General features: G+C 39.4%; 1 pseudogene; it reads right to left on the bottom strand.

Moving 5' to 3' along the window:
* Nucleotides 1-2344: 2344 nt before the first annotated feature.
* Nucleotides 2345-18881, bottom strand: LOC113610283 (nucleophosmin pseudogene; annotated as a pseudogene).
* Between the last annotated feature and the right edge of the window lie 4711 nt (nucleotides 18882-23592).

Genomic DNA, 23592 nt, shown 5'->3' with positions numbered 1-23592 from the left:
ATGTTTGTGAGGATCACCGCTCCCATCTTTGCTGGGCCAGACCCTGGAAATGAACCATGTCATTCCTTGAAAGGAATCTTTGTTTCCTTGTTAATTAGCTATATTTTGCTTTTGCTTTTTAAAGATTGTTCAGGCTTTACAATATCAAAATATTGTTGGGAGTTAATGTGCAATTTTCAAAGTCATGTTAAATCATGCAATGAAAAAAGAAAATACTCCCTAATCCTCATAACCTTGCAAAATGAAAAATGGCAAGGTTTGCCTTTTTTCCACAGCACATGAAATTTGAAAAATAGCGTGAAGACTGCATCTAAACCCTCTCTCTGCCCTAAAATGGCATAGCAATCTAAAGAATGAGTCCATGCACTAACATATGTTGTCAGCTGTCTTAATAAGAGGGTGTTTCTATAATATGATGTTATTTCTTCAAGCTGCGTTCAATATTCTTGGCTGCCAGATGACAAGAGGGGAAAAAATAAGACACTTTTAGGGCAGAGGACAAAGACTCAAGGACTGGAGTGGGGGGAGGGGAGGAAGGGAGGAAAAAATCTGAAATTTGCTGCTCCTCTGCCTGTCCTATTTAATGGTTGAGATGGGTGGGAAAGAAGCACATAATGTAGGAGTTTGGGGAAGACCAGTTGCCTCAATGTTGGCAGTGACTTGGAGGACATTTTTATTTATTTTCATATTGAATGCTCCTTTAACCAAAGAGGCAAAGTTGGGTAAACGTGTACTCAAGGCAGGAGAGAAAGACCCTTCTACTCTCCGGCTGTCCTCAGGGAAGTACCAGGCCTGCTGACATTCTAAGGGCTGGCCTCTCTCAGAGTTACTTTCTGAAGAGAGCAGTCACAAATGGAAGGACATCGTAAGCCTCTTTAATGTTATATTCAAGCTCTGGCCTCTCCCAGCACACACACCCCCCAACACACACACCCCTCCCTAGCCTCAATTCTGGTTAAGAGAGAGTTGTTTTTAGTTTTGTTACATAAAGTGGCAAAGCTGAGTAGCTTGAGAAGCTGGCCAGTGGGGCCTTTATGATGTCCCCTTCCATTACAGAGTTTTGAGCCTTCAAAGGATTTGCAAACTACTGACAATGAAAAAAGATAATTGGTTGAGAATATAAATTCTTAACCATGCTTACTACATGTTTTTATTTCTTTGGTTTGGTCTTCATCCATGTCAACAGGGTTTATATGGTAAGTCAATTGAGGGTAGGCACAGTGCTGACATGCCCTAGATTTTCTAAGATAGCCCTGATTTCAGATGTTCCACTCTGTGGGCTCTTGAAATACCCTCAAATTTATCAGAAGATCTGCCCCATAGCTAGTCTGTCTATGTGGCAGACTAGGTTCTTAATTAAAAGTTTGTTGTGATGGCAGTGGCTAGTCCTGATTCATAGCTGGTCAGTGGTGACAGCCAGGCCAGAGTCTTCTGATGCAGAATTGCTCCCACGAGTTGACACTGTGGTTTTATTGTTCTCAGAGGTCCAGAGGAAGGAGAACACTCCCTCCATAGCATCCGGGATAAATTTTTTTAAAAATTGTGAGAGTGAACAATTTTGCTTGATAAAGTGAAATTTACTCCAGTGTTGGCAGTGACAGTATGAATGTCTTTTTTAAGGAAATGATCTGCAGCTCATAAATTTTGCCAAAACTTGAATAAAACTAAAATATCCCTAAGTGAACTTAAAATCATTCTGGAACAGCAAAGCTCCCCAGTGAGACGAAACTTGCTTTTTTTTTTAAGCTAATCTTTGAAATGAAATTTTACTTTTCCTTTTCAGTTTCCATGATAACTTTTTCAACAGTTCAGTTGAAGAATTCATCACCTTTTGGTTCCAATGGACTACTGTAGCAGTTTTAGCAATTTAAAGTGCTTCAGTTGGGATCTTATGTTTTAATCCCCATCACTCTCTCCAAACACACACACTGCTGGGAGGGCAGCTTCTCTGTGTCACTGACTCAGGCAGCAGAATGACAACTGCTGTAGACGCTCAGCAACACAGCTGACATGTATTTGAAAAGTGAAGTGTTAGTGTCATTTAGAGAGCAGAGCAATATCCTCCATCAGAGATGAACACTTGGATTAAGAGAGAGTACTTAGTTCCCATAACATTTAGGGTCTGAAATAAGTGCTCGAAGCAAATCTCTTGACCCTGAAGTTGAGGTCAGCTACTCTTGGGCAGGGTCATAAACTTAAAAAAATGCTGTTAATAGAGTTTAATGAGGTGAAGGCTATTTCCAATTGAATCTTCAAAAGCCCTTCAAGCTGCAATTGCCAATTACTCTTTGCTTAAGAAAAATGACTTCACCCATTCATAGCCACTGATTCTTATTTATTGATATTACTTTATTAGAGACATTAAAGTAACATGATTAAAACATTTGAATATTAGACGTCTATGTTTATTCCTTTTCCTTCCTGCTCTAGCCATACCAAAGATCTTAAAATTGTCTAAACAAGCCACGTTATTCTATTGTTAGCCTTTAAACGTGTTTTCTCTTTAAGAAAAACTGTATCCTCTCCTTTGCCTCTCTTTGCCTGGCTAATTCCTACTCATCCTTCAAGTTTCAAGCTACATCTACTATAACTGGTTGGGGTGCCACTCCTGTGAGCTCCCTAAACCCCTGTGCTTACCCACCCTGGTACTTGTCGCATTTTTTACTTGTCTGCCAGGACTTTCCATCACTGTACCATAAGTTATTCTCTCCAGTGCCTTCTACACATTAGGTCCTCAATTAATATTTTTTGGATGAATGAATAAATGAAGAATAGAGTAATAAAAAATAAGTAAATCACTTTGCGATTAGTGGAAATAGTGTCTTTCAAGTATTATTGTGCATCAGGATCACTTAGAGTGCTTGATAAAAATGTACATTCTCAGGTTCTAACTGCAGGAATTTTGCATGAAACACAGTGATAACTGTGGCAAGCTACAAATAATTTGTTACTACCAGAGCATAAAATGTAGACAGAAAATGGAGGTTATTGGGGCTGGAGGTAAGGTGGGGAGAAAGATTTGAGGAGCCAGTCAATGAGCTTGGGTTTTATCTGCAGCACAGCTTATGGGGGAGTCAGCAAAAAGAGCTTTATGATTAGACTTCTGGTGTCTGTGTAGAAATTAGATTCAACATTGGTTCTCAACCTTGGTTGCATATTATAATTATCAGGATAATTTTAACAAATAAGTAATGACGCCTGGGTCTACCCTGAGAGATTCAAATTTAATTGGTCTGAGGTATAGCTTGGGCTTGGAGTTGGTTTTAAATCTCCTCAGGTGATTCTAACAAAGTCAATACTGAAAACCACCAAAATAGAAGAGAAGAATTGTCCATACAATTTGGCAATCAATTAACTCTCATGTGACATCTCAAATTGTAGTTGTGTGTTGAGGAAAAGTAAATTTAAAACCAAAATGAGATATTACTACACACCTTCCAGAATGGGTAAAATGAAAAATAGTAGGAAACTAAATACTGGAGAGCGTGTGGAGCAGCCGGATCTCTCATATACTTGCTGGTGGGAATGTGTGGCAGTTTCTTCAAAGCTAACAATGCAACTACCGTACAGCCCAATATTGGTACTCCCGGGCATTCATCCCAGAGAAATGGAAACTTAGATTGACAAAAACGTGTATACATGAATGTTCATAGCAGTTTTAATTGTAATAGCCCTAAATTGGGAACAACCTAAATGTCCTTTAATGGGTGAATAGTTAAACAGACACTGGTATGTCCATATCATGGAATACCACTCAGCCTTAAAAAAAGAACAAACTATTGACAAATGGAACAACTTAGATGGACCTCAGGGGCATTATGCTTAGTGAAAAAATCCAATCTCAAAAGGTTACATACTATATGATTCTACTTACATAACATTCTTAGAATGGCAAAGCAGTAGAAATGGAGAACAGATTAGTGATTGTGATTGGGGGTGGGTGAGATTACAAAGTGGTAAACTGAAGGAGTCCCTTTGGAGTGAGGGAATAGTTCTGTGTCCTGATTGTGGTGGTGGTTACACAAATCTATACAGGGGATTAAATCGCATAGAACTACATGCTATAATAAGCACACACACATGTACACATACAGTTGAGTGGCAGGCAAAAACTGGAGAAAACCAAATAAAGTCTGTAGTCTAGTTATCAGTATGGTACCACTGTCAGTTCCCTGATTTTGATATTATACAACAGTCAAATAAAATGGCACCATAGAAGCTGGGTAAAGGATTCATGGGATTCTGTGTATCATTTTTGCAACTTCTTGTGTGTCTACCATTATTTATTAATTATACTTATTTATTTGTTTACTTTATTAACATATTGAATTTATTTCACATGTATATTTTTGTCTCCCCACCATTTCCATTTGTCTGACCACCACTATTACTATGCCCTATGATAACATTCTATACATACTTAAAACCAAGCAAAGGGTGGAGTTTCATCTTTAAAAACTAAACAGGCATTTTGGACAACACATTCTTAGCAATGGAACCTGGACAACATTTATCAGAAATGGTAGGGAAAGTTCTCATTCTGCATTGTAAAAAGGACTGCCAGATGTCAACTGTTACAGAAATGAAAAAGATGGAAAATTTTAACAAACCATTTAAACTATTTTCTTAAAGAGACTTCCTCCACTTCCACTGCAGAGATCTTGAATAGACTCCTGGTCAGTCATCTGGAAAGAATTCTTCACATAACTGATGAACTTGGCTTCCACTTTGGGAAGAGAACAACCTTTTTCTATACTTGTTTGCATTTTTGCTTTAATGTCTTCTATAGAACTAGGTTCTTTTGGTGTTTTAGGAGTTCTTTCCTATTTTTTTTAAGGATTCTTGACCTTTGATCTCGGTGTTGAAGGTTTCAAGTTTTTTCCATTCTGGTTTGATTTTTATGCATTTTTGGCTGGAGTGTTTTCTATAGATTTCATTACTGGAGCTTTTTTCTTTAGCTTCCTCATTACCAAAATCAACATCATCATCTTCTTCTTCATCAGCAGCAAGTTTTACTTTTTTTTCTGTGGAAACTTGCTATCACTTACAGGGGCAGAAAGGGTTTCCAGATGTACTTAAGAGTTTCGCATCCTCCTCCTCTTCATCTTCTGAATCTGTATCTTCCTCCACAGCTACTAAGTGTGTGCACTAAGATGCACAGGCCCTGAACAACACTTCAACCGTAAGATCACAGGTGGTGTAATTTCAAAGCTCTCACGGGAAACTGTTGGCTATACAGACATTTTCAAAGTTGCCAGTGTTACTTTCACTGGACTGCCTTCATAATTCACTGCCTCTGCTTCAACAGTATGCAATTCATCCTTTGCACCAGCCCCTAAACTGACTGTTCTTAAAGATAACTGGTGCTCATTTTCATCATTATCTACTTTAAAGTGATAATCTTTGTCAGCCTTTAGTTGACAACCAAAACGATAGCTCTGGGACCTCAGGGTCCATGCCCACGTCCATTGAGTTTTCCATGAGGTCGGTGGCACATGTTTAGGTGGGAGAGGAGGTGGACAGAGATAAACAACTACTGTCTGGAGAATAGCCATTATTTTAAAAAATTATAGTCATGTATTGTTATTCATTATTTGTATTATTTAAAATTTCATGCATTTATATTTAATTCCTTAGCTAGATTAGAGATTTAAGTATAGTGACAGTGTGTTATAATTGTCCTAATTCAAGTCAGTATAAATCAATTCAATGAAGTTAAATTGAATTCATTCCAATAAACATTTAAGGGCCTATTAGACACAAAATTAGTGAGGTTTATTCTTCTCACCCTTAATATTATATTGACCCTCCAGTATAGCACAGTAATGTGGACACAGCAAGATCTCAAAAAATAGTATCATTTGACTGGCCGTATTAATTTTTATAGCGACGTGTCCTTCTGTTATTTACATAAATGCTGCATTTTTTTTACTCTGTTTTCTTTCTCTGAAAAGATGAAACATATCTGTAAGGAAAATATGTTTCCAAATTAATTTCTGCTCTTTAGATTTTTAAGCCACAAGAACTTAGGAAAACATTGATATGCCTCATACATTTATATCAGGTTTTAAGTTGCAGGTATGTTTTAGTATATTATTTTACAGCAGAAGACTAATATATATTTCTATTCTTACCTTGAAATCAGGACAAAAACAGCTTAGGCTACCAAATGAAATTCTTGGTCTTTTTTTTTTTATATATATATAATCACCAAGCTTAAATTTGCGGGACAGAGGGCGATTTTCTCCATGTTTTCTACCTGGTTCAACATTCCCAGACAGCTATCACAAGCCAAATATCATTTCAGTAAATGAGAAATTCTTGTTTTCGGTACTGATTGGCTTTATTACACATAAAGGTTAATTGGGAGACTTCTCAAGCTTATCTGGGTAATGATGAACAGTTGCAGTAGATCGCACCCCCCCGACCACCCAGCTCCTACATCATTTTGACTGAGCAATACCCAAACAAAGCCTTGTGCAACTGTGCAACTGGGGCGTCATTTAACTGCACTGCAAACCCTGGCTGCGCTTGAACCCAGTGAGCAGCTTCACAGGAAGCCAGAGGGAAACAAAAAGCACCAGAGGAAATGTTCAATTAGCAGTGGTGCCACCCTCCACGCCTCTGGACCACTGCAGCTCTAGGATTTGACTCTCGGAGTTCCAATGTATTGTGCTTAATTAGATCTCTATCCCACATCAATAAGTGCTGCTACCCACAGCAGAAATGTGCTTGCCTGATACAGAGGCACTAAATGGCAGATTTTTGTATCCCCAACAGAAAAATATCATTGCTAATTAAGTAGCAAAGAGAAAGGATGCCTCTAACTGCCTTGAAGAGCTTATAAAGCGCTTTACCTGTCTTATAACATCTTTAATAACAACAGCTAAGATGTTTGAGCACTTACTATGGGCTAAGCATTGTACTATTTCACGTGTATCATCTCAGTTAATCCTCTCCATAAACCTAGGATAGATCTACTAGGCATATGTTAGAGATGATGCCTAGAGCTCTTACAAAGCTTGTCTAGGGTCACAAAGCCAATAGGTGTTTGAGACTGGACCCAAGTCCAGGTGCATCCTTCCTGAGAGATTCACTCTTACCCTAATGAATAGGTTAACAGAGAATGCTGTACAAGGAACTCATTGCGAGAAGGTTACTTCGTGGAGTAGTTATTAAGGCAGCAGATATTTTTCCAGTTCGTTTACCAATTGGCCAGGTCACCAAGTGGATAACCAGTTCTTTCTTTCTCTGGTTATCTATATGCATGTTTGGGATGACCTGCTTTTTACTGTGTGGCATTGTGATGCTGCAATGTTTGTTAGGGAGTTAAAGTTTTCAGGTAAAAACAATTTGCTTAGTAATAAAGGAAGAGTTTGTCAGTAATGCTTTGGATGGTAGATAGATGTGTGCCATTGGCGCCCCTCTTGCTAGCTTCTCCTCATCCAAGTCTCCTCTTCCCACGACCACCTCTTTCTTCTCCTCAGTCTTGTCCTGTCATGATCTTCATTTGGGGCTTTAAGGGGCTTAGTTAACAGTCTTTTATTCCACTGATTCCTTTTACCACTCTTTTCAGTTCATGACAGCAAGGAAGTGGAGTAATAGCTTAAGAGGGCAGGTTTAAAATCAGACAGATCCAGGTTCAAATGCCAGTATCGGCACTTGCTGACACTTAAAACACACATTTTGGTCACGGAAACACACATTTTGGTCAAGGCACTGAATTTCCCTGAGCCTCAGTTTCCTCATCTGTGAAATGTGAGTAACAAGGACACAACCTCTTTGGATTGTTGTGAGATTGATTTAAAGCCTTTTTCCTGGCACGGTGGAAGTGCTCAAGTATCACTCATGAATAACTGTCAACAACAACAATAAAAACAGCAACAATTCAGCCCCACTCGTTTCCAATTCATTGTACCTGCTCTTCCCTGAATTTGGAATTTCTTTCTTCTTCACTAATCTCTGAGCTTCCTTAGGCTCCACATACTTTTTAGCAACCATGAAGACCATGTGTATATAGTTCTGTGCAATTGCAAAACTTACATTGCTCTGTATTCTAGTTGCCAAGTACTGTAATAACCATTAAAAAATATTTTCCCGATATATTATTTTGCACCTGTGTAAACCTAAGCAGCTGTGCTCAGCTATGTATAAATATTTGCTTATGTGCTTCTGTTACATTTATTTATGTGATTCTGTCTACAGCCAGTTGCTCTGTAAATGATAAACTCCTCAGGGCCAAGGACCTCACTCTCTACTTCTGCAACAGAACCGAGGATCCGGGTATCCTCCCAAGAATAGATTTCAGGAAGGCTGAAACTTGAACATATAGTACTACTTTAATAAGATGTTAATGACAAGCTTCCAAACATTGTGTTTGGAACATATGTTTCAAGGCTGAAACTTGAACATACAGTACTGCTTTAATAAGATGTTAATGACTAGCTTCCAAACATTGTGTTCTCATTGAGAGCATTATTTCTTAAAGCAGTTTCAGCCACAGCCAGTGTTCTGTGGAAATGTTCAACTTAGAGGTCTTCGGTTGGTGATTTTTCACATTTTAAAAGTTAAAAGAACAAAGCTATAATTTGGGAAACAACAAGTTAACAATCAAGAAAAAGAAAGAAGGGTTTAGTAATTGTTACTTTCAAGAAAGCTTCAGATCATATTTCCTTTGACCAGTGAAAGTGATTGGTACGTTGGATTAAGAAAATATCGAGTCACTCCTAATAGTCAAATAATCATAGCTGCACTTTTAGAGCACTTAATAGGTGCCTCGTTAGGAGTTTGTTTTGTCTTGTCTCATTCAGCCTCCCCAGCACTCCCATGAGATAGGCACCATGTTCCTGTCCATTTCACATTCAAGGAAACTAAGGTTAAGAAAGGTTTACCTATTATCCAGGATGCAGCTGAAAAGAAATGGAGCCAGGCCATGTTAATCACTGAGCTGTACTGCCTTCTTCAAAAGGGAAGGAGTTTTACAGATGAGCTATAAAGATAATTCCAATATTCCTCTTTTTCTTCTTCCATAATACTACCCCTGCCTGGACCCCTGCAAGGGAGAGGAAATTCTATTAGTATATTCATGATTAAGCTTGTTTACTATAGATAAATAATGATAACTGCAGGGGTTTTGGATGGTTTGCTAGGAAAATTAAAAAAAAAGAAAAGAAAACTCTCTCCCTAGTTGTTTGCCTTCAAATGCTCCTGCTCTCCCACTGCCCAGCTCTCCCTTCACTGCCTTATAGTGAAATGTTCAAGGGAGGGTTGTCCTGTCAGAGTGAAGCCATTAAGGAAAATGTCTCACTGCCTTTTGAGAGGACAAGGAGGAAACCTCTTTTGCTTTCTTTCTCTTTTACCCTCATCCTCTTCTTTTCCCTCCCCAGCTCTATTCTTTTAGAATAAATAACAGCTAACTTCACTCAGGCATTGGGTAACTTGAGCCATCTCGAGCATTGTCTGAGAAAGCTGGCTCTCAACACACACCACGTGCAGCTGCTTGGGGCCCTGCTCTTTGGCAGCCTCACCATCCCCATCTGCTCCTCCTGGATGTCAGGACCCAGCAGTTACAGAACTGGCCTCTGGACCTGCACGTAAAGCATGCTTTTGTAATAAAACATCCAGTTGGTCTCTTCCAACTTCAGACATTCTGTGAATCTCTCAGCTGTGAGTTGTAGGGGATCCAAGAACCTCTCAGTGGAGTCAGGACTAGGCTGTGGCTGATTTGTAGAATTCTTACATTTGTTCTGTTTTACAACAAGAGAGTTTCCAAGTCAAAGCAGCATGCTGTATTCTATAATGTGACGGTGGAGAGCAGAGGAGGATGGATAGAAAAGGATGCTGATGATGCTTACACTTCAAGCTCCTCAAATGCCGGGGTTCTGACAGGGGCCTCTGCTGCATTCATAATTCTCCCAGATTGTATAATCTTAAAAATGGCATCCCAAATTGTATAATCTTCAGGCCACTTAATACTTGGGTCTGGCCCTGGTTGAGTGACTTTTTGAGGAGTAGTTTAATTTACATTGTGTTTGACTAAGAAATTCAAGCCCTTGAAGGCTAAATATGAGGAAGGTAGCGCAAATAATATGAATAACTAACATATCTTGAGTCTTTTACATGCAGTAGGTACTGTTTTAAGCATTTTTCTTATTCTAACTCTTCAACTCTCACAACAACCCCAAGCACTAGGTCTATTTTTAGCCCATTTTTAGGATGGGGATATTGAGGTTAAATGACTTACCTAGGGCTCCAGTTCAGGCAGTCCCAATCCCCAGCCTTTGCTGTTAGCCACTGTACTATGCTGGTGTGAACTGAGACTTTCTATCTTACTTCTGGTTCTTTTGATGTCTTTGTTCGTTGTCTTCAGTAAGTCAGTGAGTTTCTTTTTGCCTTAGTCACCTCATCAGAAGATTTTACCTCTCCGATTTCCAGAGGTGAGAATGGAATTACATGTTTCATATAGGAGCCTGGAATCAGAGAATTGGCAAAATGTGCTCTGATCAAAATCCAGAGATAGCAAGTGACTTGCCATTTGGCAACAGAACTGGGGTTGGCTCTATTTCTCACTCCTCACCATGAAGGCTCTTCTTCAGAATATACTTATATTGTAATAAGTCTAGAGTAGAGTAGAGTGGTATAGCAAGTGCAGAGCATAGAGTAGAATTTCTGTCTGTATTCAGTCAAAGTTTGATATAAATCTGTGTTCTTAATTTCAAAAATTAAAAAGAAATTCTTTTTATTTTACTTGCAAATAATTGTATCTTTGTTCACATAAAAAGAAATTCCACATTGTGTTACAAAAGGGAACAGTTAACTTCTGTGACTCACGATTATTATCTTTAAAAAGAGCCATTCAATAAATAAGCAGCCCATATTTCAGTTCAGGGCTGTTGATGTTTTCAGTGGATTCTTCTATAAAATGTAGCGTAAATAAATAAGTTGAAATTGTTTGTTTAGACAAATCTAAAACATTTACTCCCACACAAGCAATGAAATGTAGATTTTTCTTTTGAGGCTTAGATGTTTCTCACAGTATTATAGTGGTTCACTGGAGTTCCACTCATGCTCAAGGTCATTACATATCTGAAACCCTCAGGAAACACATTGTATTATTGTTCTTGAACCACTTGAGCATTGTAGATTGACTGAGTTTTAAAACCACATCATGGGTGAAAAGCACAAAGTTGTGTTATTATGGTTTTCTTCAAGAAATCCCAGAATTTCTAACTGTAGCTTTAACTGTGTTATACAATAACTCTCCCAAACACCATTTTAAACAAGTAATCTTTTTTATTATTTCTTTTGGCCTTCTCCTTGTGTGTGTATAAACAGTGAAGACTCAACAGTATTTTTTGTCAGCCCTGCCCTCACATAACCCACACTAAGAATTTCTACTTTCTTCACATTTGGTAGTAACTCCTCACTAGGCCTTTGGGCTATAAGGGTAACTTAAAGGACAGGAGACCCACTTGGCCGTCAGACTTTGGAGCGCCTCCTCACCTCCAACCTTTGCCCTGTCAGTGTCCCCAGTTCTAATAAGGAGAGAAAGAAAGGAAACAATGCCTCTCATCTACTCTAAATTCTCCTCAAGAGACCACTCTGTGATTCTGCTTTTTCTCACCTTCACATTCTTGGAAGGAGAGTTGACACATGTTACTTCAATGTCCTTGCCTCCTTCAGTCCTTGGAAACCTCCTCATCTTTGTGACTGCAACACTGGCACAGTTGAACACTCTTCTCTGAACTCTGCACACTTCTTACTTTCTAGATACAACTCACCTTTGGTTCTCTTCTTAGCTCTTGGACCACTTTCCCTTTCTTCTCTTTCCTTTGCTGATTCCTCTTCCTTTGACCAAATATTAAATGTTATCTAAATTTCCAACTCTGTTTGTTGTTCTTTTCTTCAGCTTTCCACATCACCCTGACTGATTTCACCCAATCTCTTGGTGTGAACTCCAGTATTTTCTCTACAAAGTCTACCTCCAGCTTGATCCTCTTATCTGAGCACAGAAACAAACTTCCAACTAATCTTTGACCTGCTCCAGCTGGAAGACCTGAAGCATCTCAAACAATACATATAAAAATAAAACTATCACCTTCTCTGTAAAACCCATCTTTGCTTTGTGTTCTTCATGGACATTGGTAAATGTCATCACTGCTTATGGGTCCATTCCATCTTAAAATGTCAGATGTCTTCTACTCTTCTTTCTGCCTCACTCCAGTATCCAATCATTTGCTAAAATCCTGGCAATTCTATCCTGAATGCCTCTCAAATCCAGCTATTCCCACTGTTACTCTAAATATGTCACATATCATCTCTCGGTCTAGGTAATTCTATCTGCCTAACTACTGTTTCTGATTTCAATATCTCCTTCCTTCCCTTCACCTCCACTGTATTCTCTCCATGCCACCAGAGTGGCCTTTATAACATGAATCTTAATGGCAGATGCTTCTGTCTATAAACTTATAGTTCCTTAAGGATCCATAACATTAGATTAAAAAAATCATACAAAAGAATATAAAGAATAATCTCAATATTAGTAAAAATAACACACATATACACAGTCCACCAAAATGTAAGCTGTGGTTATCTTGTTATTGCTAAGTCAAAGTATTGGAATGAGTTGTATTTTTTTTTTTTGCTTACTCTTATCTCTACAACGAGAATATGTTACTTGTGTAACAAGGCAAAATTATTATTTAAAAACAAACTGATGGAGTAAAAAAGAGCTGACCTAAGTAACTTTGGAAATAGTGTTTTTACTAGATGCTATAAAGCTAAAAATGAAAAGAACTATACATAAACACTGTACTCTTGTTGGTAAATTCATTTCTTACAGGGTTATGCATTGGCAATTGTGAAACTGCTTTACAAGTATACAAGCAATAAACAAATATGTAAATAAATTGCAGATAATGAGAGTCAGGTTTCTCACTGCAAGGGACAGAAGTTACAAATAAGCAAGTGGGGAAGGCTGAAATAAACCTGGTGGTAGATTAGAGCTGGAAACATCAGTACAAACGCATGTTTAATTTAATATTTGAACAGATAGATGGATACAAAACAATTATTGATATGTGTGTGTACATGGGTTAGTACACATGTATATATTTCCTAGCTCTGTCCTTTGAGAGGGCCAAGAAGCAGTGAAATCTCAGTAGCAACAAGCACACCAGCACCTGGACTTGGTTTCCAGAAGTCATTTTCCAACATCAGGAACCAAAGCTCCTTGGAGAAATATCTGACTCTAGTCCTGGGTCACAGAAAATCAAAGATGAGCCTGGAGCACTCGTAGTGCCAGATTGAGAGGAAATGCATTTAAAAAAAAAAAAGATGGAGCATGTCAAAAGGACATAGGAACCAACTTGAAAGAGCTTGAAATGCTAAAAGGTGAAACAATTTGAGCAAAAAAAAAGAGAGAGAGAGAGAGAATTCAATTATAATCCAAATAATTTTTTAAAAAATCCTACTTTTATACTAACATAAATAAATGGTTGAATAAATAAATAAATGGGGGAGAAGAGGCAAATCTTTCTTACGGAAGAATTCCAAATAATTTATGTAGATACCACTCCCCTCTCTGGGGGTGGGGGTGGGTAGAGCTTAATTCTCTTCTTTTTTAGTGTAAGCTAGACTTAGTGCCACTCCTCTAATGAATGTTGTTAGAAAAAAAGGGAAAACTTGTCCCTGTACAGTGGAGAAAACTAGCAGACAGCACCTTAACCACGCGATCACCACACCAGTGATTAGTGATTTTATCATCATGTTCCCCCTTATGAGGGGATGAGCGGGACGCATCACCTCTGGGGTATTCTTCCCCCAAATCATGAGAAAACAACAGATAAACTAAAATTCAGGGATGTTCTACAAAATATCTGACCAGTACTCTTCAAAAGTGTCAAGGTCATGAAAAACAAGAAAGACTAAGAAACTTTCACAGATAGAGGAGACTAAGAGACATGATGCTTAAATGCAATGTGGTCCCTTGGATCCTGGGACAGAGAAAGAACATTAGTGGAAAAACTGGTGAAATCCAAATGAAGTCTGTAGCTTAAATAAAGGTAATGTATTAATGTTAATTTCTTAGTTTTGACAAATGATCCATGGGTTTGTAAAATATTAAGATTAGGAGAAGCTGGATGAAAGTATATGGGAACACTGTTCGATTTTAGCAACTTTTCTATAAATCAGATATTACCCCAAAATAAAAACTAAATAAAAAAACAAACAAAAACATCTCATGGCCTGTGCAGGGCTTCTCAACCTGTCTTGAAAAAGTCATCTGGAAGTTTTTCAAAAGTACATGCTTGGGCACCACCTGGGAGATTCTGGTTCAATAGGACTGTGGTTGAGTTAGGGAAACTACAACACATAATTGTAAAGTGGCACAGGAGAGCCTCATATACTTCAGGTATTGCAAAACCACTTGTCTGTGGTTTTGCAAACAGAGCCTGCCTATGCCATTTCCTCTATAGACTTTTAAACTTTTTGTAGTAAAAATTGCTCAGAGACCACAACCAGAACTGCCTTTTATAATTATAATTAAGAATATACTAACTAATAAGGCATAAATTATTCTGTGTATAAGGAGTATAATTGGTAGATTGAATGGTTTGTCACACAAAGAACTTAATGAGACTGTGTATTTTATTTCTAAACACAGTACATTATAAGTTTGCCACTTGACACCCATCAACCCAAAAGCTTATTAAATATTTATGGGCCAAGAAATTATTTCCACATCTTCATTTTGCATTTCATTCGCTTTGAAGTGGAAATTTACACATGATATCTTTCCAGCAGGATTTTCATGTGGTTGTCCTGTACTTGCAAGCTTTTTGTGAAACTGAAACACTCTAAAGTTATTTCAATAAACAGAAAAACAAAACAAAACCCAACTTGGTAAGATGTAGGGAAAAGTTAAAATAAAATGTACTGGAAAAAAAGATTGAAATCAGAGAGTCCATGTAAATTATATCCAAAGTGTTCGTACATGTCTCTGGGAGTGTATGTGTGCTTGGAGCCTTTTACAGAGGTCTGTGAATGCCTAGAGATTCATGAGGAAGTGTCAGGGGTTTCTTAGACTCTCTGAAATTGAAGAAAAAAATATATATGTACATTTTTCCTGGGGATTCTTAATGAGAACAGTAAGCCAAAAAGAGTTAAGAAATGCTGGCCATGGGTAGTCTTTTGGGTAACAGTAACATACATTTATATTAACTAAATTACTACACTTTTAAATTAAATAACTGGCAAATAGTTGTACTGTGATCTGATCTCATAACAAGACCCATTGCTAATGACCTACTGGAACACAAATGCAATCTTCTTTATTTTTCCCAGTAGAGAGTTGAGAAAGGTCTTGCAATGCAACGAATGTTCTCAGAAAGAATGACGAAAATGAAAGCCTCCATCTAAGGATAGGGCGTTCATTTATCAGATGTTTACAAAGTCTTTACCATGTGCCAGGCACAGTTCTAGGGTTTTGGAATAAACTAGCTGACAAAACAGGCAAACATCTGTCTCTCACAGTTTACTTTCAAGTAGGGAAGATAGACAATAAAGAATAAGCAAAATAAGTAAGTTACATAGTATGTTAAAAGGTGATATCAATGCTATGTAAAAGAGAAAAAATAGAGTAGGGTAAGGGGGATTGAAACTGCCAATTGGGGTGGGAACAGTTGTATATTAAATAAGGTGAGAGGGTAGCTCTCATCGAAGTGGTGAGATTTGAGCAAAGATTTGAAGGCGGTGAGGGAGTTAGCTGGGTGGATCCTGGGGAAGAGCATTCCAGGCAGAGGGAACACTCAGAGCAAAGGTCATGTTGGGGGAACAGCAAAGAGGCTTCTGGCTGGAATGGAGCTAAAAGTGAGGGAGGAGGAGAAGAAAAATAGGAAAAGAGGCTAGAGACGTGATGAGGCAGCGGGGGCTTTGCAGCCGCTGTAAAGACTTAGGTTTTTTCTCTGCACATGATGGGAGCCACTACAGGTATTTGTCTCCCCTCTGTTTTGTTTTTATAGATTCAAAAGTATAAACCTTAATGTACCTTTGTCAGAAATTGACAAATGAAGTCAATACAAAATGTGAAAGGCTAGAGGGAATTTGATAAACAAAATTAACATATTAACCAGATGTAAAAGTAGAGAATACAGTCGTTTTTCAAACACAGGAAATAGTTATACTCACTGTCCGTGTGTTAGAACACATATAAAATCTTTATACTTTCAAGAAAGAAGAAACCACACATAACATACTGTCTCACATAGGTGCAACAAAAGTAGACATTAACAAGAGTAGAATAGTTTTTAAAAATATATATGCATTTAGAAATTTAAAAGCAGTCTTTCAAAGAACTCTTGGTGTAACAAGGATATCAAACCCAAAACTAGGGAAAAAGTAGTGACAAGAAAAACACTGTATATTGAAACCTATGCAACATAGTCAGTATGGTGGTAACCTGAAGCAGTAAATTGAATTCAGAACCTTTCAGGATCTCTTATGTTGAAGTGACGGTATTGATTTCGAAGTAATGGACCCTGAAAATAGGGATAGGAACATGTAGAATCTGATGTAGCTGTAGAATGTACCTCGAAACTCTGCTTACTTTGTCAGTAGAAGCATCTATTCCTCTCTGACTAAGGAAGCTAGTATCTTTCAGCCTGAAGACTCTGCAGTGGCCTCCCTTGAGGCAACTGCCTTGCAGGAGATAACAGAGCTTATGTTTCAAATTAATGGCTGTTATATTGCAAAAGACACTAGAGGGCAATAATGGATGCTGGGAGACTTATAGAAAGAAGGCCATTGTAGTAATTCAGATGAGAGAGGACAGTGCGTGGACCATCAGGGAGCAGGGGGCAGGGGGCATGGTAAGAAGTGGTCAGAGTCTGAAGATAAAGCCAGTACGGTATTCTGACTGGTTGTATGTATCGGGGAAAGAGAAGAATCAAGGATAACGCTAAAGTTTTTGGCCTGAGAAAATAGAAGGATGGAGTTTTCCCCAGATGAGGTGGAGAAGGCTGCAGCTGGAACAGGTTTTGGGAGCTCAGGAGCTCAGTTTTGGATATGTTAAATTTGAGAGGTTAGACATCCTACTGAAGATATGAAAGAAGCAGTTGGCTATACAAATCTAGAATTCGGGAGAGAGGTCCAAAGTGAAGATCAGCATTTGGAAGTCATCAGCATATAAATAATGAGGAAGTCAGGGGACCTGATGAGATCACTAAGGGAGTGAGGGTAGATGGAGAAGAGAAGAGGCCAAGGACCGAGCTTGGGGCTCTCCAACACTAATCTTCAGGGAGAATTAGAAGAACCAATTCAGGAGACAGGGAAAGAGTGAGCAGTGAGGAAGAAGGAAAACTGGGAGTGTGTCATCCTGGAAACCATATAAACAAACTGCTTGCCAATGCAGGGGACATGGGTTTGAGCCCTGGTCCAGGAAGATCCCACATGCTGCGGAGCAACTAAGCCCGTGCGCCACAACCACTGAGCCTGCACTCTAGATCCTGTGAACCACAACTACCGTGCCGCAACTACTGAAGCCCGCACGCCTAGAGCCCATGGTCCGCAACAAAGAGAAGCCACTGCAATGAGGAGCCCGTGCACCACAATGAAGAGTAGCCCCTGCTCGCTGCAACTAGAGAAAGCCGGTGCGCAGAATGAAGAGCCAACAGAGCCAAAATAAATAAATTTATATATTAAAAAAATACAGACCAAAATATACCTTAAAAAAAAAAAGGAGGAGTGAGTGATCAACCTTGTCACTGTCTCACTTGACAGTGAGTGAGAATTGACCACTGGATTTAGTAGCATGGAAATTACGACTTTGTCAAGAGCAGTCTCAGTGGAGGGGTGAGGGCAAAAGCCTGACTGAATGGATTCAAGATAGGATGGAGAAAAGGAACAAGAGAATAGCCAGGCAATTTGCTGCAAAGGGGAATAAAGGAAGGGCATTGGTTAGGGAAAGTAGGGTCAGAACAAGTGCTTCTTTTATTCCTTTTTAAGATGGAACACATAATAGCATATTTGAATCCTGATAGAAATGATCCAACAGACAGTGAAAAATAATGGTGTAGGAGATAGAGAGAACTGGTAGATCGACATCCTTGATTAGGCAAGAGGGATGGGATGTAGTACACACAGAGAGGGGCTGACACTTTGGAGAATGGAAATTTCATCCATGGAAGAGGTGAGTATGCAGAGAATGTAGGTAGATACTTTAGTAGATGCCTGTGGAAATTTTCTTCTAATTGCTTCTATTTTCCCTGTGAAGTGAGAATTAAGGTCACCAGCTGAGAGCAAGGATAGTCCAAAAATTCTATGAAGATATAAATATGTCAAAGAGACTCTTTACTTTTGGGCTCTTTCTATTAAGCATTGTTTGCTAGTTTCACTTGAACAGAATCAATGGAGGCAAGAGTTCAGTTTGAGAAGTACCATAATAGTGTGTACAAAGAATAGCTGTATGGGCAACTCATGTCTTGCTCTTTGACGTAAGACTCAAAATGATATTCTTCCGGAACTTAGTATACTTGGTGGGAAATTTCGGGGCTTCAATCCCTTGGAGAACATTCTCAAAGGAGGGTAACCCATGATAACTGTACAAACTGCTCTCAGATGACTCACCCAAGGACTTGTGAGTGGAAATCCAGTAGAAACAGTGCAGACAGATTCATCTTGACCCCAGAGGTCTAGCTCCACCCAAGGTTGAAGTGTCGTTTCCTCTTCTGTACTCTGAGTTTCCTGAAGCAAATATTCATGTTAGCCACACTTAGCTGTCAGGTCCATTTATGTATGAAAAGCTACTCACATCGCACTGCTTTTAAACTCAGATGTTTTTTTCCTGACATCTCCCGAGATGCCCCACAGCAGAGCACCTTTGTGCATGCCTTAACTGAATGAGCATTTAAGCAGGGGGCTTCCTGAGATGGTGACAGCACTTTTAAACAGACAAACATATTAGGAAATCTACTTTAGTCATTTAATCATTCATTCGTCTATTTAGAACTTTGGAATTTATGAGTCATCTCATTTAGAAAGGCATTTTGAGAAAAGAGGGGAATATTAGGAAATAGTTTTAAAAGAAAGAAAGAAAATGGTAGCTCTGCAATTTTTATCTCTATCTTGGTTAGTTAACCTACAAAGATAATTAATTTACATATTTTGTTGGCACATTATATATGTGTGTGTGTGTGTGTGTGTGCGCGCATGTGAGTATGTATATGAAAATCTGGGCAGGTCCCGTGACCTTTCATTCACCCATGTAAAATAGGCAGTTCTACATCTTCTTAAGTCATGAACATGGAGTCTCAACTTTCTAACAGTCCAGTCTGAGGTATGAACCAACACATCAATCTCCAATCAAGGTAAAGTCTCTTCTCACCCTCCCCCTGACTGAAGACCTATTGTTGAAGGTCAGACTTCTGTTCTCTCCCCGAAGTCCATACTCCTGGAGGCTGGCTGATCCCTCGAGGGTGGAGGAAGTAGAGGCAGCCCTGTTGTATTAGAGCACTGGCTCCCAGAAGCCAGTTGTTAAATATCAGGAAAATTATGAGAAGATTGTTAAGCTATTGGTAGCTTGAAATCAGTCATGGTGGGTATGTTTACACCACAGAAATTGGCAAGTGTTATAAATCAGAACTTTTCCCTCTCTGGATAGCTGTTTTACTAACACACTATGTGACGGGTCAGGAAATGGGGAATTTGCCCTGGCTCTTGGTGGTTTCAACTAGAAAAAAACACAACATTAAGAGCTGTGAGTCGAGTTTATTCAGTGTCTTACTGAAGACTATAGCCTAGGAGACAGAAGACAGCCTCTCAGGTAGCTCTGAGAAACTGTTCCAAAGAGGTATAGGAGGAGCCAGTATATATACGTGCATTCAAGATCTCAGTGAAAGGTTACTGCTAGTCACGAGGATCAGACATTCAATGCTTTTAGTGCTTTTCTATGTATGGGGAGATGCAAGAATCTGGGGTCATTGAAATTCTTCCTTAGATATTCACTTTAACTACCTAGGGGCCCATATATCCAAAAGACAGAATGCTTCACCCTGAATTCCTTTCAGGGTGTACTTGTAGGTCAGTAACTGCAGTGGCTAATGATTTGATCTTCGTAGAACTGCAATGGCAGGGAACATTCTTGTTTACAGTGCCCCTTACTGGTCATAAATTTGACCCAGGTTTAGGAGGCAGTTCATGACCAATTTGTCTCACGGTGCTAGGAAGGCTCATTCCTAGGTCAGGCAAGGATTCCGTTGATAGGCCACTCACTGTGTTATTTCTGGATTAGGCCCTGTTAAGAGCATTCTTTGTTTACAGTGGCTGTGTGCTCTCTAGACTTGTCAGACAATTCACCTCTTCTCCCCTGACCTGTGAGTTCTTTGGAGGCTCCCATCATCAGGTACCTCTTTGTGATGGGCAGTGCATATTGTCCTTTGACAGGCCACTCCCAACCCTCAATCAGCTTCTGGTTTTAGATGATCAATCCATGGATTCCTGTTGTCAGAGGTCTTTTTGTGCTCTGGGCAGGATCCTTTCTGATATTACCTCAGAACAGCATTTCTATTGTACTCATTTTATTTTGTTGCATAAAAAAATTACCAGAAACTTAGTGGCTTGAAATCACACACATTTCTTATCTCAGTTTCCATGGGTCAGGAGTCTGGGCACAACTTAGCTGGGTTCTCTGCTTAAGGTCTCACAAGGCTACAGTCAAGGTTCACATGGGATACATTTCTTTCTGGAGCTCAGGCTCCTCTTCCAAGCTCATGAGATTGATGGCAGAACTCATTTCCTAGTGGTTGTAGGATTGGGGTCCATGTTTTCTTGCTGGTCATCAACCAGGGACTGCTCTTAGCTCCTAGAACATGCAGTTCTCTGTCATATTCCCTCTCAAGGTGCTTTGACAGCATGGCAACTACTCTTTCAAAGACAGAAGTTGAATCTCTAGCCTGGTTGCAAAGAGGAAGTCTTATGCAATGGAATGTAATGTGACACAAGTGACTATCCCATCCTCTTTACCTAATCAAGGGAGGGACACTCCAACACTTCACAACACAATATAGCATAATCAAAGAAGTGACATCCAATCACTTTTGCCATGTTCTATCAGCTAGAGGCCAGTCAGAGGTTCTGCCCATATTCTAGAGGAGGGAATTCTATGGGATTGTGACTCACTGGAGGTCAACTTAGGTTGTGTTTGCCATACCCTTTGTAGGTTCTACATCTGGATCCTGAGTTTCACAGATGTTTGACCCACCATCAGAGGGAAGCACAGTTCTCAACACACACCCAGCTTTCTCTCTGTCTTGCCACCAAAGCAGCCTACTGGGTTCTCTTTCCTTCAAGATTTCCTGGGCAGGAGTTAGAGACATTTCTACTGTGTTCCACTAGAGGACGGCGTGTGATTCCCTCTGGTGGTCACTTTGAAGCCCATTTTCTTTGGACTTGAAGCTAAGGAAGTTGAAACTGACATTTCGTCCCTGCCCTTTTGGTGGAAAAAGAACTGGTTATCACAGCATAAATGTCTTCAAAGAATTCTCCTCAAATTTTCTTTCTTCTTCATATTCTGGCTTCTTTGTGTAAATTTAATCTTGCCAGTGAGCTCAAGAGATAGAGTCTTCAATTTCCACCATAGGGAACCAATAGGTTACCATGTAAAATTCATAAACTAAGAACAGCAGCATGCGTATCTTATTTTAAAATGTGAATGAATACTAGAGGAAATAGTTAAAAGATTAAAAACTGGGTGTCATTGGAAAGCAGGACTGGGTATGGGCAAGGGTAAGGAAGGTCACTGCTATTTTTCTTTATAGTCTTTGTAGGACTAATTTGTAGAACAGAATACCTACCTGTATGATTTGGATTTGAAAGAAGATATGCTCAAAGAGTCACTTTCCTTTGGTCTTTGACTTTTCATATGCTACTGGAGGACCAAACAAAGGAATTTTTATTCTTCAGTTTATTCATCTGCTAAGTGAGAACTGCTAAGTGAGCACAGCAATGCTTTTGAAATTAAGAAATGAAAACTCTTGGTAAAATGTTTTGAGACCTTGTAAGGAAACATGCCTAAAAATGTTAGTTGTGATGGGCCAATTTGCCATCATCAAACCTTCTATATTTTGAGTCAAATACTCTTTGTCTAAGTTATTTCTATTCCAAAGCTACAATTCAGTCTCAGCTGAAAATGTATTTGTGGAACATAAGCTACATTGATGCCTTGTTGTTTTTTTAAAATTTATTGATTTTTCGGCTGCTTTGGGTCTTGGTTGCTGTGCGCAGGCTTTCTCTAGTTGTGGTGAGTGGGGGCTACTCTTCATTGTGGTGCGCGGGCTTCTCATTGTGGTGGTTTCTCTTGTTGCGGAGCTTGGGCTTTAGGCATGAAGGCTTCAGTAGTTGCGGTGCGTGGGCTCAGTAGTTGTGGCTTGTGGGCTCTAGAGCGCAGGCTCAGTAGTTGTGGCGCATGGGCTTAGTTGCTCTGAAGCATGTGGGATCTTCCTGGACTAGGGCTTGAACCCATGTCCCCTGCATTGGCAGGCAGATTCTTTTTTTTCCTGCAAGAAACCCACTTTATTTATTTATTAAAAAAAATTCTTTTAAACATCTTTATTGAAATCTAATTGCTTTACAATGGTGTGTTAGTTTCTGCTTTGTAACAAAGTGAATCAGCTATACATATACATATATCCTCATATCCCCTCCCTCTTGCGCTCCCTCCCACCTTCCCTATCCCACCCCTCTAGGTGGTCACAAAGCACCGAGCTGATCGCCCTGTGCTATGTGGCTGCTTCCCACTAGCTATCTATTTTACATTTGGTAGTGTATGTATGTCCATGCCACTCTCTTACTTTGTCCCAGCTTACCCTTCCCCCTCCCCGTGTCCTCAAGTCCATTCTCTACGTCTGCATCTTTATTCCTGTCCTGCCCCTAGGTTCTTCAGAGCCATTTTTTTTTTTCTTTTTAGATTCCATATATATGTGTTAACATATGGTATTTGTTTTTCTCTTTCTGACTTACTTCACTCTGTATGACAGACTCTAGGTCCATCCACCTCACTACAAATAACTCAATTTCATTTCTTTTTATGGCTGAGTAATATTCCATTGTATATAAGTGCCACATCTTCTTTATCCATGCATCTGTCAATGGACACTTAGGTTGCTTCCATGTCCTGGCTACTATAAATAGAGCTGCAATGAACATTGTGGTACATGACCTTTTGAATTATGATTTTCTCAGGGTATATGCCCAGTAGTGGGATTGCTGGGTTGTGTGGTAGTTCTGTTTTTAGTCTTTTAAGGAACCTCCATACTGTTCTCCATAGTGGCTGTATCAATGTACATTCCCACCAACAGTGCAAGAGGGATCCCTTTTCTCCACACCCTCTCCAGCATTTATTGTTTGTAGATTTTCTGATGATGACCATTATGACTGGTGTGAGATGATACCTCATTGTAGGTTTTTTGTTTGTTTGTTTTTTGTTTTGCGGTACGTGGGCCTCTCACTGTTGCGGCCTCTCCCGTTGCGGAGCACAGGCTCTGGATGCGCAGGCTCAGCGGCCATGGCTCACGGGCCTAGCCGCTCCGCGGCATGTGA

Source organism: Aethalodelphis obliquidens, unplaced genomic scaffold (assembly GCF_003676395.1).
Source record: "Aethalodelphis obliquidens isolate GAN/ISIS:26980383/991018 unplaced genomic scaffold, ASM367639v1 scaffold3, whole genome shotgun sequence".
Classification (NCBI taxonomy): domain Eukaryota; kingdom Metazoa; phylum Chordata; class Mammalia; order Artiodactyla; family Delphinidae; genus Aethalodelphis; species Aethalodelphis obliquidens.
Note: the sequence above shows the minus strand (reverse complement) of the source record. Positions and strands in the feature narration are given on the sequence as shown.